This window comes from Macrotis lagotis, chromosome 5 (genome assembly GCF_037893015.1).
Source record: "Macrotis lagotis isolate mMagLag1 chromosome 5, bilby.v1.9.chrom.fasta, whole genome shotgun sequence".
Lineage (NCBI taxonomy): Eukaryota > Metazoa > Chordata > Mammalia > Peramelemorphia > Peramelidae > Macrotis > Macrotis lagotis.
In genome coordinates this window covers 252,697,111-252,714,684 of record NC_133662.1, presented here as the reverse complement: position 1 = coordinate 252,714,684, position 17,574 = coordinate 252,697,111, and the positions used below count along the sequence as shown (strand labels likewise).

The 17,574-nt window shown below is 44.9% G+C and overlaps 1 protein-coding gene and 1 long non-coding RNA gene across 6 annotated transcripts in view; one reads left to right on the top strand and one right to left on the bottom strand.

Annotated features, from left to right (window-relative positions):
• The window catches only part of GTF2IRD1 (GTF2I repeat domain containing 1), a 234,448-nt gene that overhangs the window by 54,313 nt on the left and 162,561 nt on the right, over positions 1-17,574 (top strand). The window lies entirely within an intron of this gene.
• On the bottom strand, positions 344-15,696 carry LOC141488913 (uncharacterized). Of its 2 annotated transcripts, XR_012468845.1 has the most exons (4): positions 15,528-15,696; positions 10,997-11,058; positions 5,845-5,951; positions 344-643 (listed from the first exon to the last, which is right to left on the bottom strand). It is a non-coding gene; the product is annotated as an uncharacterized LOC141488913 (long non-coding RNA). The 2 variants fall into 2 exon arrangements; XR_012468844.1 differs by lacking the exon at positions 10,997-11,058.

The window sequence follows — 17,574 nt, the reverse complement described above, 5'->3', positions numbered from 1 at the left end:
TGAACTGAGTAAGCAATGAAAAATCCCTAAGGATTGATCCTCTAATTAGTTAATAGAGTTGTGATCTCCCCAACATGGGTACTCCCTTCATTAGACTTAAATGGAAGGCCATAGACTCAGGTTCCAAAATTGAAAGGAAATTCCCCTTTGTCAGCTCCAGCTTATCGTTCTCACTTGGCAAGACCTTTTGTGTTTCTGGACCTGAGTCTTTGGGTCTGTTAAGGAATGTTAAGGGGTCCCCTAAAGTCATGAAGGCACGTTGGCAGGTCCCATCACTCCCCCTGCATTGAAGCCTTCCAACAGCCAGTTTCATTGTTTCTCCATTTTGGATGCCAAGATAATAGAGGCGATGCTGTCAGCTGCCTTGCCGAAAGCCAGGTTAGAGTATTTCTGGAATTCCCCCGAGCTACCAGTCTCAGAACCTTGGAATCTGCCGGAGATCAACATGAGGTTGTGTGTTTATAGGTTTGGTTCCAGTACAGCATGCAGTTGGAGGCAACTCAGGTTTGTTCTGATATGGTTTCCAGGTGGCCCCAGGATGGAACTGCAGGAATTTGAAGACTTGCCCTTGGCTCCATCATTTCCAGTCTCTGTGCTTCAGTTTCCCCATTTTGTAGACTATATTTGAGGCACATCCTCCATCCTAAAATAGAGGGGCAGGAAGAGGTGAGAGTTTGTCCTCTGTAGAGGACTACTTGAACCACTCAGTTTCCTTTCTCAGAACTCAGTGAGAGACCCTCTACCATTCTGAGCTAAGGGCTCCCCAAAGGGTTTCCCATTTTGGGAAAAGTGTGGGGAAGCAGAAAGATAGCTGGGTTTTTATTTGAAAGAACTGAGTTCAAATCATTACTCTGGCCTTTATCCTCAGTGTGACCTCAGCCAAATCCCAGCCTCTCTGGGCCTGTTTCCTCATCTGAACTCTAATAATAATAATCATCCTTTGTATTGGGCTTTAAGATTTGCAAACCGGTCTACCTGCGTCTTCTCATTTGGTCCTCTGGGGGTAAGGGCTCTCTCCAATTTTTATAGATGAGGAGAACGAGGCAAACGGAGGTGAAGTGACTTCTCAGGGTTACACAGCAACTAAGTTTCTGAGGCAGAATTTGAAACCAGATCTTTTGGATTCTGAGTCTCCCAATCTACTACACCATAGCTATCTCTATGATCCTAGGTCTCTTATTCTCCATCTCCAGCAACATAAATCCATTGTTATTGTCATTCTATTTGTGACCCCATCTGGGGTTTCCCTGGCAAAGATCCTGGAATGGTCTGCCATTTCCTTCTCCAGCTAATTTGACAGATGAGGAAACTGAGGTAAACAGGGTGAAATGACCTGCCCAGGATCACTCAGCTAGTAAATGTGTGAGGCTGGATTTAACTCGGGTCCTCCTGACTCTGGCCTAGTGCTCTAGCCCCTGAATCACCCAGCTTCCCTGAACACAGCCCTAGTTTAGACCTTCTATCTCAGAAACTGTCACAGTAATAAGTCTCCCAGCAGGTCTCCCTCCCTCTCATCTTGTCCTCTGCCAGGCCTCCCTTTACACCAAGGCTGGGGATTCTGTTGAGGGCCATTGGACTAATTATAGCATCATTTGCAAGCCATACATAATGATCAACTTAAAAATCCTAACTCTAAAAAGCTCCTAAATTTATTGAATTTCAAGTCCCCTGTGGTTTGTCTTGGCAGTGCCAGATCAAAATGATTTCATGGGTTTTCTGTGGCCCTTGGCCAGAAGTTCCCCAGCCCTGCTTTACGCTGTCACTTTACACTTCTCCCAACCTCGGTTTCCTCATCTTCTGACATTGTGGGATCAAACCCCTCAATAGCTGCTCACTGCCTCCAGGACCCATTACAGACTCCTTTGCTTGGCATTCAAGGCCCTTTAGAATCTGACCAGACCCTGCTTTTCTAATCCTGCCCTCTGTTCTTCCCCTTGGGGATCCTTCCATTCCAACTGGGGCCCTGGGGCCCATTCATGAAGTACATACTCATTCCCAGATCCTTGGATCTTATCATTTTCTCCTCATCAAATCCCTGCCTTCAGGGAGGTTACATTCTGTTTGCTATCAGCTAGGATTTCCTAGCTGGGTTGCCAAGGCCTTTTACTAGTGATATCCTATTTAGAACTCTAGGAAGTAAATAAACCTTAAGCCAGACCAGGGCCCCCTCATCTCATCCCCTGCCCATGTGGACCAGAACTGATTTTGTCTATGCACAGGACCCCCCTGCACCCCCAACAGAGAGCAGGTCTGCAGACTGGGATTTCTGAGCAAAAGTGGGGCAAGGACAAATACGGCCAGACAGTGATGATGCCTTCATCCAGGGCAGGGACCGGAAGACACTTTTATAGTCTGTTTGTAGAGGTGGAGGCCCCAGAAAATCACAACCACTCCCACACCCAACAAACACCAGCAGATCCAATACAGCCTCGGAGCTGCTTAGAATGCAGCTGAGGGACCCCTGTCCAGTTGGGGAGAAAGAAGGCCTGCCCAGGCCCAGGGCTCCTGGATTCTAATTCTGCCTCTGCCAACTGCTCCCTGGAAAGGGTGCCCTAGGCCTTAGATTCCTCCAGTAAAATGGGAGGGTTGGAAACAGTCACTTCCAAAATCCTTTCCTGCTCAAAAACATGATATGGTTTCTAGGTCACTGCCAGGAGCACAAACTCACTCTCTCTCTCTCTCTCTCTCTCTCTCTCTCTCTCTCTCTCTCTCTCTCTCTCTCTCTCTCTCTCTCCCCCCCCCCTCCCTCCCTCCCTCCTTCTTGCCTTCTCTTTGTCTCTTTGTCTTCTTCCCTCTCTCTCTCTCTCTCCATTTGTCTCGGTTTCTGTCTCTGTCTCCCTCTCCTCCTCCTCCCTCTTTCTCCCTCCCTCTCTGTTTCTCTCCTCTCTAAGTCTCTCTATCTCTCTGCCTCAGTCTCTCCATCTTTGTCTTTGACTCTCTCCCTCTCTCCCCCCACCTCTCTCTCTCTCTCTCTGTCTCCCCCATCTCTATCTCATCCCCCCTCACTCTGAATAGAACCCTAATTCTATTTCTCCTAAGTCACACCCAAGCCTCCTGCTGATGTTGGAAGAAGGAAGGAGCCCATCACTTAGCCATAGATCAGATCACCCACTTTCTGGATAATCTCAAAATCACCCAGATTCTGCCTCACAGAACTTGTCACCTCTATGCTAAGAGATCCATGGGAACCAGTGACATTTCTTCTCCCTTTACTTGCAAGAAAACAGCCCCTCCTCCGCCTGTTGTCCTTAGTCAGCATCCTCCTCTACCTGGATGGCTCCCCGCAGGCCTGAGAATGTGCCAGCTGGCTCTGACCACTGGTCCTCCAGCTGCCCTGGGAGCCTCACGCTGCTCCCACTGACCCCCTCTTGATGGCTTCACCTATCAGACACTACCAGGTCTGTCTGTCCCTGGTAGCTACCATGTACCCACCAGGGGCTATCTGTCCACTGGTGCTTTCCCAATCAGTTCACATTTGTTTTATTTTAGATTTCTAGGACTGGAAAGGAACCTTGGAGACCATCTAGAATATCATCCTCCAGAAACTGCCTCATACTCTAGGCAAATCACTTAGCCTCTGTGTGCCTCAGTTTCCTCATCTGTAAAAGGATAATTATAATAGCTAATAATAACAACAACTCTGAGTTGTGGAGATCAGATAGAATAATATGATAGACTTAGACGATAAAATTTGTTACACACCTACTATGTGTCCAACATTGTGCCAAGTAAGTAGTGGGAATACAAAAATAGGCACGAGACAGTCTTGTAAGCTGCTTTACTAACCTTAAGGTGGTCTATAAATGCACGCTGCCCTCTCTTTGAAGTCATCCTAGACTCTCCCTCTTCCATGTCAAATCAGTTCCCAAGTCCCCAAAACCTTCCACCTCACCATCTCTCCCCGTCCACGGATTGAGGAGGAATAATGGAAACTGCCTAGAAAAGTAGGTGGGAGCCAGATGGAAAGGGTCCTCCAGGCCACGGAAGATTCTGCCCTAGTGAAGCTTCATGGTCAGTGAAGGTAGGTCAAGGTTTGACTCCAACCTTCAGCCATGATTTTGTCTTATTTCTAGCCCAGGAAGGCCAGTGATCCTATGGAATGTATGATGTGGTCAAGGTGCTAGAGAGGTGCCAGCTTGGCATGGGATGCCAAGGTTTTGATAATAGTCTCGAAATCCACGTTTCACCTCCAATACAAGGAAGTCATTCCCAATGGCTCTTACTTCCACAGTCCCTCTCTTGTCATATCATTTCCTATTAAGATCTTCCTAATACAGGGGCAACTAGGTAGCACTGTGGATAGAGCACCAGCCCTGGAGTCAGGAAGACCAGAATTCAAATCCAGCCTCAGACACTTACCTAGCTGTATGACCTTGGGCAAGTCACTTAACCCCATTGCATTAAATAAAATTTTTTAAAAAGGGGAACTTCCTAAGACATTGATCTGGCAGTCAGTCACCTACGTTCCAAATGCCTCATCTTGCCATTCAAGATCCAGGTGGCCTCTGAGGTCTCTTCTGCCTTTGATATTCTGGAATTTTGTGACTAAGTTCATGTAACTCCCCTATGTTTCAGTCAAACCATCCTTGTGGCAATGCCCTGAATTTGACATTCCCTCTCCATTTCAGCCTTTACATAAACTGACCTCTCTAGCCCTGAAATATTTCCCCTTTTTGCTTCTTTCCTCTTGGAGTCCAGGACTTTAAGGCTCAGACCAGTTACCACCTCCTCCTGGAAGGTTGTCCTCCTGATTGTCCCTCATCAATAGGGTTCTCTCTCTGATGCAGTTATCAGACATTTGCTCCTCCATGAGCCTATTATAACCTCCTTGGAGGCGAGGACTGTCGGCTTTTAGCTTCATCTCCCCCTTGCCTTACCCAGGATTGTGCGTGATGGGGGTTGGAATAGTTCAAGTTTTGAATTGAACTCTTAAGTTAGCTCCATGTGGGTTGGCCAGGCCAGACATGTTGGATTCAAGGCTCATTTCAACACCCCTCCACCTTCTGCCCCCACTGTTGGATTGGGGAGACGTGTCTTAAGCTATCTGCAGATTTCCTTTGAAATAGAGATTTCATAGGATTGATGGACCTTTTGATCTGGAAGAGAGTTTAGAGGTCATCTAACCTGGTCCCCTTGTTTTACAAGGGAGGAAACTGAGGCCCATGCTTGAGAGAGATCATACAGGGAGTAAGGAAAAGGGTCTGATTTTGAACTCCTGATTCCATGTTCTCTTTAAATATCTATATTTTAAGGAAACCAAGGGGAACCCTTTAATACAACTGCTGTTAGATAGTTGGATGGGGGCTATCTACACTGAGCGCAGTTAGGGACAGCCAGGGCTGGGTGGTGAAGGGGTGGGACCAGCTAGGAGAGACAGACTCAGCCCTGATAAAGAAAAGTCAGGCTGATTTCGCATTCTCCTTGTGTCTCAGCACAGACTCTCTCTCTCTCTCTCTCTCTCTCTCTCTCTCTCTCTCTCTAAGAAACATTGGTTTTCTCTCACAGCCCATATTCCTTCTCTCACACCCCCCCTCCTCTCACTTGCACCCCGGTTTTGTCATAAACCCTCCTCTTCTCCCTCCCTTGCTCTCATACTATCTCTCTCACACATACACATGCAGAGATGAATTTTCTTTCCCTCCCTCCTGTCCCTGTGGGTCTGTCTGTCTATAAGCCCCCCCCCCCATTCTCTCTCTCTCTCATTCCCTTCCCCTCCTTTCCTTCTCTCTTACCTATGTTCCCCTTTTAGAATCTATAGAGGATTCCACCCCCATTCTCCCTGAATTTCCTCCCCCACCCCACTCCCCCACCCTATTTCTCCGCCTCTCAGACCCTGGAACTTACCTTTCTTTTAATGAACAGTTGAAAGCTCCATCTCTGGGCCTTGGCCACCTAGGGATTGGGGGGCTTCTGGCAGTTCACGGAAGGGATCTGCGTATCTCCAGAATGTTCTGGAAGGAAGGAATTGACAGCTGGCTCTGGATGCTGGGTGGGGAGGCTGAGCCCTTTAGGAGGAACTGAGGCACAACTGGTAAGCAACTTGAGTTGGGGTCCTCAGAGATAGGGCTCATCCCAATTTCCGTTTGGATTGGTTGATCAAGATAGGGACATGGGACTGAACCATGGGCTTTCAGGGGCAAAGGACCATGGCTTCTGGGACAATGGAAAGAAGGCTAGATTTCTTAAACAGCCTGGGTTCAAATCCTGCATCTGACACTATTACTTCTCTCGGTCTTAGTTTCCTCTTCTGTAAAATGAGAGGAACAGATAAAATGATCCTGAAGGAATTTAACATTTAGATCCAGAATTCTCTAATTATTCAGATACCTCCAGGTTGTAATATGATGTAATGTAATATAATGTAATGTATAATCTCTGCACATCATAGCTCACCGCTGGTGGCAGTTATCTCACCAATGGGCTTAGCACAATTTGGCACCTTTCATTTTTTGAAGATTTATTGTTTGCCTTTTGTTTAAATAGAATAATAATTTATGTTTAATGTATTATGTTATCTTACACAACCCATTTATATTTAATATGTTATATATTATGTGATATATTTAGTAATAATCTAATAGAATAGCTAAGAACAATATTTAAACAAAAACAGTCCGTGCCAACTACACCTGCCTGGGTCTGCCCCATTCTACCTCTCCACTGCGAAGAGGCAGGTGTGCTTTGCTATCCTGACTCAAAAGGCAAGGTCACGTGACTTCATTCAGAGGTATCAAACATGCATGCCACCTCACCAGATTAAAATGCAATTGAGGAGACATTCAACAAAATTTTAAAAATACAATAAAATAGAGATATTACATTTCAGACTAAGTCAATATGCAGCCATCAGTGATTCTCGTGTACAGTCTCCCTCCTACTATTTGCATTTTTCCAGAAGAGGAAACTGAGGCCCTGAGCAGGGTGGGAAATGATCTACCCAAGATCACACGACTCATGGGTAGGAGAGCTGAATTCAAGCCGATCTTCCAGTTGCACTGCCCAGCAGTGCTGCCCTCAAAAAAGCTCATATTCTACTGATTCTCAATTCTCCTATAAAATCAGGGAGTTGGGCTGGACCTCTCAAGCCCCTTGTAGTTCTCAGTCTATGAGCCTAGAGGTTAAGTGTGAAGTTTGTATCCCAAATAGTCCATGCCAAATAGAGGAGAAGGAACTCAGGGGGCTCTCTGGAAGAGATGGGCCTGAACTGGTCCCTAATGACCTCCAGTCTCTGCCCTCTTCTCTTTATCTCTCCACCTATCCATCCATCATCCATCCACATACAAACACAAAGTCTCTGCCCTCATCTGTCTGTCCGCTGATTCTATCCATCTGTCTATCTGTCTACAAACACAAAGGATAATGGATTATTGTACCTGTAAGGTTGCTTGGAGATCCTCCAAGCCAACTTCTTCTTTGGACAGAGGAGACAAGCATTTGGTAAATCATAACAATGATAGAATGACAACTTGTGTTTATAGTCCTTTATAAATATTATCTCAATTGATCCTCACATCAACCCTGGAAGGAAGGGGCTACTATTATCTCCATTTTACAGATGAGGACATCGAAACAGAGAGAGATTATGATTGTTCAGGCTCATCCAGCTAAATAGGTATCTTGAGTTAGGATTTGAACTCAGACCTTTTTGACTTCAGGATCAGATTCCATCTTTGCCTGAAAGCTTTATAGTAACATGAGATATTATTATTAATTATGAGTCCTGTTTTGCATCAAATAGACTTGAGAGGAGACTTAGAAGGAAGTAATTGGGAAGAGGCATACATCTTCTGAGTCAAATCTTTCTCAGTCGCCTCCTTACCTCCCAGAGCATCTTAGGTCTTACTTTGTGTGTGTGTGTGTGTGTGTGTGTGTGTGCATTTATTTTCTTGATATTTATACTATCTGTATTTATTTGCATTCTTCTGTCTCCTCTATTGGAATGTAAGCTTGCTGAGAGCAGAGTGTAGATTCTGTCTGTTTGGATGTGGATGAATAGAGAGAGAGAGAGAGAGAGAGAAGAGGATAGATAGGATACATGGATATTTCGATGGATAGAGAGAGACAGGATAGATGGCTGGATTATGATAGAGAGCTGAGGGCAGAGACTGTGTATTCTTTATTTCTGTATGTGATAGAAAGATGAATGAATAGGATAGATGGATAGATAGAAAGATGAGGGCAGAGATTGCGTTCTCTGCGTTTGTATGTGGATGATGGATGAATGTATAGAATAGATGGATAGAAATTGAGAGATACAAAGAACAGGATAGAGAGTATAAATTGATTAAAGAGATGGATAGGATAGCTGGATAATTAGAGGGTTAGATAGAGTGTTAGGAATGAGAGAGAGAGAGAGAACAGAAACTATTCTTTGTGTTTATGTGTGTATAGATGGATGTATAGATAAATGAATAGGATCGATGGATAGATAGATGGTTATATAGATAGAAAGATGAGGGAAGGGAATGTATTCTTTGTGTTTGTGGATGGATGGATATTTAATGGAGGGGAGTGGTGGATAGATAAAGGGACAGCTAGAATGACAGAAGGATAGATAGAATGATAGAACCATAGAACAATAGATAGATAGATGGGCATCAACAAATGGAAAGATGAGAAGACCTGGAAGAAAGGTAGAAGCTGGGAATTTGGGAATGCAATGACACTAGAGGGAGGAAGCCTAAAGAAATAGCTCTTCCTTTTGGTAGGAATTAGGTCAATTATTCTCCTTGTCTGTTTAAAGTCTTTTTGATATGATAAAAATGCAGTGATCCCAGACCTCAGATTCTTTCTTTGTACAACTAGGGAGTTGGACTGAACCTCTCAGATCCTTTCTGGTTCTAGATACCAAGAATCTATGAACTTATGAAACAGAAGTCCCAGGTAGTGTTGAAGGTAGAGAGCATTAGTCTTGGAGTCAGGAAGTCCTAGGTTCAAACCCTGCCTTCTTTTCTCTGTAGGACTTAAGATCCCCTGAACCTCACTTTCTCCATCCTGAAATGGGGACCTCTGAGGCCACTCATAGCCCTGGGACCTTGACCCTTTCTCTCCCTTCCTTGAACTTGATGACCAAGGATATCTTTATTGTTAATGACTGGACAGCAGTTCTGTGTGTTGGGATGCATGTCAGGGACTCTGTGACCTTAGCTGGGAAAAAAATGACTTCTGATTTTTTTTTTTTACTAACCTTTGGTTTCCTTTAAAATTCCATGTGTTTTATTTCATTCATTTAGAAACATTATTCTGAGAAGGGTACCATAAGGTTTCATCAAAGAGCAAAGGGTTTGTGAAATTAATCCAAGGTGATTTGGGGAGAGAGTGACAGATAAGGAATGCCCTTATATTTGAACAGAGCTTTGGAGACGTCTATGAATTCTAAGAGGCAGGGTGCAGCAGCAAGTGCAGTCTAGGCCTGGGGAACAATTAGTGCCAACACATGGAGCTAGGAGGAGCATCATGTTGGGGGGAGAAGACAAAAACCCAATCTGATTGGATATGTGCAGTGTGTAAAGGAGAGAATGTAAATGAGACTCGAAAGGCAAACTGGGAAGTCTAAGTTACACTGAGGAGCTGGTATTTGATCCCAGAGGTAATAGGGAGCCAATAACATTTAAAATACATGCAAGGGGCAGGGGCAGCCCTGGGCTTTAGGAAAGTCCTTTTGATAACCATGTCAAAGATAATTTGGAATCAGGAGAGACTGGCAGCAAGGAGCCTAATTATTGCAATAGAGTATTTGTGTCAAAGGGCAGTGTCTGTTTGAATGGGGAGAAGGTGATAGATAAGAAACATGTGGGTCAAATGGACAAGAGAGCCCCTAATTGTATAAGGAGGCTAATACTGGGGGACAAGTAGAGTTGAGGTTGACTCTGAGCTTGTGAATCTGGGGGAATGGGGGGACCCTGGATAATGATGATAAATTCAGAAGGGGGCTGGGATGGGGTGGGGGATAGCAACTGGTGATCTCAACAGATAATATAGACTTGGAAATCCTCTGTGTAGAATCGATCATTTATCCCAAGGAAGCTAACGAGATCTTCACGAAAGAAAGTAAAGAGAATAGAACAGAACCAGGCAAGGAACAAGGATTAGAGAGGAGGCCCAAACAGAACCTTGGAATGCAGCCACTCTTAAGGTGCAGCCAAGGCAATAGAGAGGAAACGGATAGAGAGGAAGAAGGAGAACTAAGATGGAGCCATGTCACAAACATCCAGAGAGGAGCCAAGGTCACATCCATTCAGTGAGACGATGCAGAGAGGCAAAAAACAAGAGAACCAAGAAAAGATCACTAGATTCACCAATTAAAAACTTCTTTTGGGGCAGCTAGGTGGTGCAGTGGATAAAGCACTGGCCCTGGAGTCAGGAGTACCTGGGTTCAAATCCGGTCTCAGACACTTAATAATGACCTAGCTGTGAGGCCTTGGGCAAGCCACTTAACCCCGTTTGCCTTACAAAAACAAAAACAAAAAAAAACAAAAAACAACTTCTTCGTAATTTCAAAAAAAAAGATTCTGTGGAGTGATGAAGTTGCAGCTGAATCTAAAGGTTAGGGAGTCCTTGAAATAGTTTGCTTGACTACACATGTATTGAATGGCTAACCTTCTTAATGGGAGCGTGGGGAGGCAGCAAGGAAGAAAATCTACTCAAAGTTTTAAATGAATGTTAAAAATTGAGAAGTCCATGAAAGGAAACATGAAAACATTGAAAGTAGAAAGGTTTTTTGGGAGTTTGGTTATGACAGGATGATGATGATGATGATGATGATAATGATAATGTTTGTTAATTATTTTAGAAGGCCATTCATCAAGAAGGTGATACAATGACAAGTAAATGAATTAGACTTGAGTGAGGGGGTACTGTGCTAAGTCACCAGCCTTAAGGCAGCTAGGTGGTACAGTGGATAGAGCACCAGCCCTGGAGTCAGGAGGACCTTAATTCAAATCCAGTATCAGATAATAGCTGTGTGACCTTGAGCAAGTCACTTAATCCTGCTTACCTCATATCCAGGACCATCTCTAGTTATCTGGATTTATATCTTGCCACTGGACCCAAATGGCTCTAGAGGAGAAAGTGAGGCTGGTGACTATGACAGTAACAATGAGAATGATTACCATTTATCTGGTGCTTTGAGGTTTGTAAAACTTTTCTCATTTGATCCTCCCAATGACCCAGGAAGGTAGCTGTCATTATTGTCCCCACTTTACAGATGGGGAGACTGAGGCTTGTTGTTCAATCATTTTTCAATTATGTCTGACTTTCCATGACTCCATTTGAGGTTTTCTTGGTAGAGATACTGATATGGTTTGCCATTTTCTTCTCTCATTTTACAGATGAGGAAACTAAGGCAAACAGGGTAAAGTGGCTTGTGCAGGCTTACACAGCTAGTAAATATCTGAGACTGGATTTGAACTTGGAAAGATGAGTCTTCCTGATTCCAGTCCCAGAAATCTATGCACTGTGACATCTGGATGCCTCAAAACTAAGACAGATGCAGGTTAAGGGACTTGGCCAGAATCACACATCTAATGTCTGAAACAGGATGTAAACCCAGGTCTTCTAAGACTCCATCATTCTCTTCACTTCCAGCTTCCTCAAAGAATAATGATAGAAGATTGTGTTAATGATCTTTCCCATAGATGAGGTCTTTGACCTTTGGCTGAGTTACTGAGGTGAGGGTCCCTTTGCCGGAGGCTCTGCTCCTGAAGGGCAGGGATCTGAGGCCTGTCTTTTCTGAGATTCCCCCCTGTCAAAGCTGAACCAGCTGAGTCAACAGAATTCCCTCCCCAGGATTAGAGACTGCCCACCTGCTGCCCACTACCACTTGAGGAGAGAGATACAGTGTGCTCTCTTATTCTCTCTCTCTCTCTCTCTCTCTCTCTCTCTCTCCCTCTCTAAGTGAATTAGAAACCTTCAGAGGAAGAAGCCAGAGGCTGTAGCTGGGCAGGAACCTTCAGAAGGTCAGGACAGATGAGAGCCTCATATGGAGCCTTCCTGCTTGGCCCTAATTCGATTTTGGCCAAGGCAGCTGGAAGGCCAGAGCAGCTCTTGGTCCTTTCCGGGAATGGCTCAGGGGGAGGGGTGAGAGAATTGAAAATCTGAGCAGAGCAGAGGACTTGGGGAGGGGAAGCCTTCCAGCACTCTCCTTAGATCCCATCAGAGGCTGAGAGAAAGCCCACTTTGGTCTGTCTGTGCCTCAGAGGTCCTACAAAGAACCATCTGACTTTATTTGCTCATTCAGTTATTGCTTGGCCTGACATTCAAGGCCCACCATAATCCAAACATACCTAACTAGCTTTGCCATTCTCCTCTTACATAAACCTTCTGTGGCCAGGTCTGGGTGGTACTCTTGCTATTGCTCACACAAGTCCCACATCCAAGGGGACATTGCCATTTCTTCTCATTGTGATTGAATGAGAAAGCATTAAGGTCTTTCTTGGAGACTCCACCTATTCAGAGTGACTGCCTGGAGTGGTCATGGACACCTTTTGGGCAGTCCTATTCAGGAACAATGACAGGAGCAATATGATGACCTTTCCCAGAGAAAGAGGTGGAAAGAGGAAGAAGATGAGAGTGGAAGGGGACATGCCTGGCATATTTTCAGACTGGATTTCCTAGTGGATGACTAGGTGGGATATGAAGAATGATCTGGGGTGTGTTAGTGGGTTTGCATTCATCCACCCATCAGAACCACTCATTCCACCCCAGGAGGGGAATTTCAGAGTTGAGTGGAGTAAATCCTCCAAAGAGAGGTGACAAGATCTAAATAGTACTCATCCTTCAAGACTCAGGAAAATTCTATTTTTCCAGGAAGCCTCCCCAGATTATGAGTGAACCTCCCCACCCCACCTCTATCCCCAAGCTTCTCCAACAGGTAAACCACCTACATGGTGCATGTCTTATCTTCCCAACTAGAAGGTAAGCAACTTGAAGACAGGAACATTTTTCTTGGTATTCCCTAAAACAGCTCCATATTTCCATCTCATTCAGTCTGAGTGTGACACTCAGATTGGGAGACCCTGCTCCCAGTTATGCCAATGATCAGTTGAGTGACTTTGGGCATGTCAGTTCCTTTTAGGGACTGTTGTGTGTGGGACCACTGTAAACTATCATCACCTGGTATCCTTGAGCACCAGAGCCTTATTTTACTAAGTGTCACGGGAGTGGGAGTAGATTAGGGATTGAAGAGGATATTTAAGCACTTGTGTTTTGATGAATAAATGGAGACCTTGGAGTACAAAGGGAGAACTTGTCATCCTTGTCTCCCGCTCCTTTAATGCTCACCTGGGGAAAGATTGAGAGTCCAGAAAGGGACTCAGCAAGTTCCCTTTTTTAGGACTCAATTTTTTTTCATTTATAAAATAAGAGATTAAAAAAAGATAATGGAATCTATTTAGAGGATTAGTATAACAGGACAGCCAAAAATGAAAAAAAAAAAACCTAGTAAGACCTCTAGCTCTATTGAGAGGCACAGAGCTCAAGATAGAAGTGGGTCGAGAGGTCCATGGTCGTCTGCCCTGGGTCGACTACATCAACAGAGCTTGTCTCTATTCTGAAGTCCCGTGTTAGAAACGACAGTAGTTAGTAAACTGAGTGTATCCAGGGGAGGGCTGCCAGAATAGGGAAGAGTCCTGGGTCTATACTCTATGGGGGTCAGTTGAAGGAAGTAGGCATGCTTAGCTTGGGCAAGAGAAGGTTCAATGGGGGTGAATGTAGAAGCTGTCCTCTAGAGGGCCATCTTACAAAAGAGGGACCAGCCTTGTTCTTCTCCATCCCAGAGGCCAGAACAAGGAACAGTGAATGAGCATGGCTTAGAAAGACTGCCGTCTCCTCTGAGTGGGCTATGAGAGTCATCTAGAAGGGGAATGGGCTGCTTTCAGAAGCAGTGATCCTCCTCCACTTCACTGAAGGCTTAGTGCTGCGGATGTTCTGTAGCAGAATCTGGTGAGGGTTGGATAAGAAAGCTGCCTCTGAGGTCTCTTCCATGGTTTTCCGGCAGGTTAGCAGAGCAAGCAGCATTGTCCCAATTTTAAAGATAAGGACATTAAGTAGGAAGGTGACTGTCTGACCTCATAAAGATAGTTCAAGTCAGAGATAGATTTAAACCCAAGTCTTCTTTAACCCAAACCCATTGCTTTTCTTTTTTAACAAATTTTATTTATTTAAGGCAATGGGGTAAAGTGACTTGCCCAAGGTCACACAGCTAGGCAATTATTAAATCTCTGAGGCTGGATGTGAATTCAGGTCCTCCTGACTCCAGAGCCTGTGCTCTATCCATTATGCCACCTAGCTGCTCCCCGCCCCATTGCTTTTCATATCACACCCATAAATGAACATAAAGGTCCTTTCCAAATCAGAGTTTATACGTTTAATTATGGAAGAAAGAGCCCTTCTTTGAGTTTGTGTGGTAGATTACCACTGTTGACATCAGTCTATCACAATGCAGAAATTATAGAATTATAGAAAATCAAGGTTTTACTATGTTTAAGCAATAAGTTCAGGGGACAGAAAAATACTCCTGAACCAGGATGAAGATTTTAAAGAAGCTTTTTATAGTCAAAACTATATCTGAGTGATACAGAAATAAATTCTTTTCTAGATTGCCATCTCAAATATTCTTTTTTTTGAGGGTTTTTTAATGACAAATTCATAATCCCATGCTTCCTTCAATGTCATAAAAGTTTAACAAACTTAGTTAAGCAGAGTCATAATCTCATACATCCCTTAAGGAAACAAACCTAGTTAAACAGACTCCATAAGTAAACTAAGGCAGGTTACAGATTAAGCTACATTTAGAGGGTTCACAATGGACTGATTGAGAGGAAAGACATGCCTACAGAGGAGAATCCCTTCCTCAAATAAGGTAAGTCAAAGTACTTAGGGGAAACCTTGACTCTCCTCCCCCTTTTTTTGGCTTCTTATCTGAGGAATGTTTGAGACTTTAAATTAACCTCCTCTCTAGGAAAAACAACCTGACCTTCCTCCATAATAAAAATTATTATCACAAATTTGAGAGAAAGAAAGAAAAAGGGAAGGGAGAATGAAGGAAAAGAAAGAAAGGAAAATGAAAAGGTAAAAAGAATAAAAAAGAGAAAGGAAGGAAAGAAAAAGAAAAAAGGAGAGGAAAAGATAGAAAGAGAAAGGAAGGAAAGAAAGAGAAGGGAAAGGAAGGAAGATATAAATGAAGTAACTGCTGAATGGCAAAGAGTAGGAGAAGATGGTGGGACTGGGGTAGTCAGAGAAGGCTTGGGTGGATGGGGTGACCTCTGAGGCTATGACCAGGAGTCAGACCTTGCTGTGGTTTGGACACAGCTACTAGAGAGCAACTGGTCAGTTGGAGATAAGTATGGACTCTATCTAGAGCCCTGGTCTGAGGGAGAAGGTATGTGGCAGTAGAGGAGAAGGGACATTCCATTTTCCCAGAGCTCCAATATCAAGTAATGGGGCGATCTGTTCCTTCATATCTCTACAGAACACGGAGCTGCTTCTTTCTCACCAACACAACCTTTGCTTCTGCTATGTCCACTCACCTCAGTGAGAAATGCTCGGCTCTTCATAATCCAGGGCATCTTCCCAGGGCCATTTTTAAGTTCTCCCTTGGCCTAGATGAGAATTACTCTAATCAGTGACAGGGGGTTTGGGGGAAATGTTGATTCACATTCTCAGTATCATCCTCGAACCCCCATTCACCCTCATCCCACCTCCCCAGTCTGTGTTCAAATCATCTCTCATCTCTCCCCTTCTTTCCACTCCCACAGTCACTCCCCTGGGACGGGCTCCCATCACCTCTCACCCAGACTCCTACCTTAGCTCCCAACTTGTCCTCCTGCCTCCCAGCTCTTGGCTACTCCAACCCATCCTCCACTCAGCTACCATCGATTTTTCCCTAGTGTAATCCTCCCGTGTCACTCCCCTGCCCCACCTCCCATGAGCTCTCTCTTGCCAGGATCAAGCTGTCATTTAGAGTCCTCTCCTGGTCCCTCCCAACTTCCCAGGCTTCTTACATTTTACTTCCCTCTATACGATCCACACAGTCCCATTTTATTCCAGTTACCCAATAATTAGCCTGGTTCCTGGCCTACAGTAGGCAATTAATATTTGCATGTTCACTGGCCTAGAAGAGGAGAACCCAATGGGGCAGAAGGAGTAGTTCCCTGGAAAGAGTGTGCTTCCATCTTAAATTTTCCCTTGCTATACAATTCCCCCCCCACACCCTCAATTTTCCCATGAAATCCTCCATTCTAATAATAAATTCTTGAGTAGAAGAAATTTAGACTTTTCAAAACCTGCCCCAGGAGGTAAGCTCCTTGAGGACAGGGACGGTCTTTTTTGCCTTTCTATCTCCCCATGCTTAGAATGATGTCCAGAAAATGGTAGGCATTTAATACCTGTTTAATGGTTAATATTGACTGATCTGTAAGAGATGTAAATCCTTGTTCCCTTTTTACAAAGGAGAGGAAACTGAGGCTGCAAAGGAGGTAGAGCAGCCCTGGTGTAAGTACTTCCCTTTGGGGATGAAGGCAGGTGTCAAATGCATCCAGGGGCTAATTTGGGAAGAAAACACAGGTCCTAATGGCTGGGGGATGATGATGGGTCTCCAATGGAAGCCAGCCCCTTGAGTAGAGCTTCAAAAAAGCCAGGGACTGAAGAAAAGGGATCCCCTTCCAGGCTTGGGGACCAGGGATGGGACATCCTGTGGGAGGCACAGTTAAGAAGGACCCTGTGAGAGTTCCAGAAGGGGTAGGAGGAGGCAGATTGGAGCTTGGCCACGAGAGGCTTTATTATAGGTCAAAGGGAAAACTTGGGTTTGATCTCAGAGATGCAAGGATGCGCCTGGGCTTTGTGGCTCAGAGGCATGATGTGGTCAAGACTGTGCTTTAGGGAACTAGGCTCCAATTTAGGGCAGACCCCAGAGATCATGTGGTCCAGCCTCTTCCCTTTCTAGGTAAGGAACCAATATGGACAAAGTACTAGCCCACTGTCACAGGGACAGCTGGATTCAAACCTGGGGCATCTCTTCCCAAATCCATCAGTCTTCATTGTATGACATTTTGGGAATGGCTAGGGAAGACACTGCCCCGGGCATCTCCCTGAACCGCCGTCATGTCTCTGAAGGGGATGGGCACATTTGCTATTTATGTGTCCTTCTCAGCTCTTCCCTCACCTCACATGCCCATCTGTTGTCACATCTTGTCTTTTTTACCTTAACAAGTATTCTCCTCCTCTCCTTTCTCATCACTCCTCACCTACAACGACCTCCTGACTCATCTCCCTGCCCCAAATTTCTCCCTGACCCATGCATTCTTCCCATTACTCTGGGGCTGAACACACCCTGCCCTAAACAGCACCCTCAGGGTGCAGACTGGGTGATAGGCAGTACGGGACCCTTCCTCCCCTCCAGGTCCTCCCCTGGCCTCAGAGCCCCCTCCTGCTGGGCCCAGATTCAGAGCTCGCCATTGTGGTTTGGGATTCGCTCCTCAGCAGCCTCTTCCTCTTTCTCATTTTGCCCTGTTCTAATCTTGCTTCAGTAGCTATGAGCCAGCTTCTTTTCCTGTCTTGCAGCTCGGAGGCCGTGAT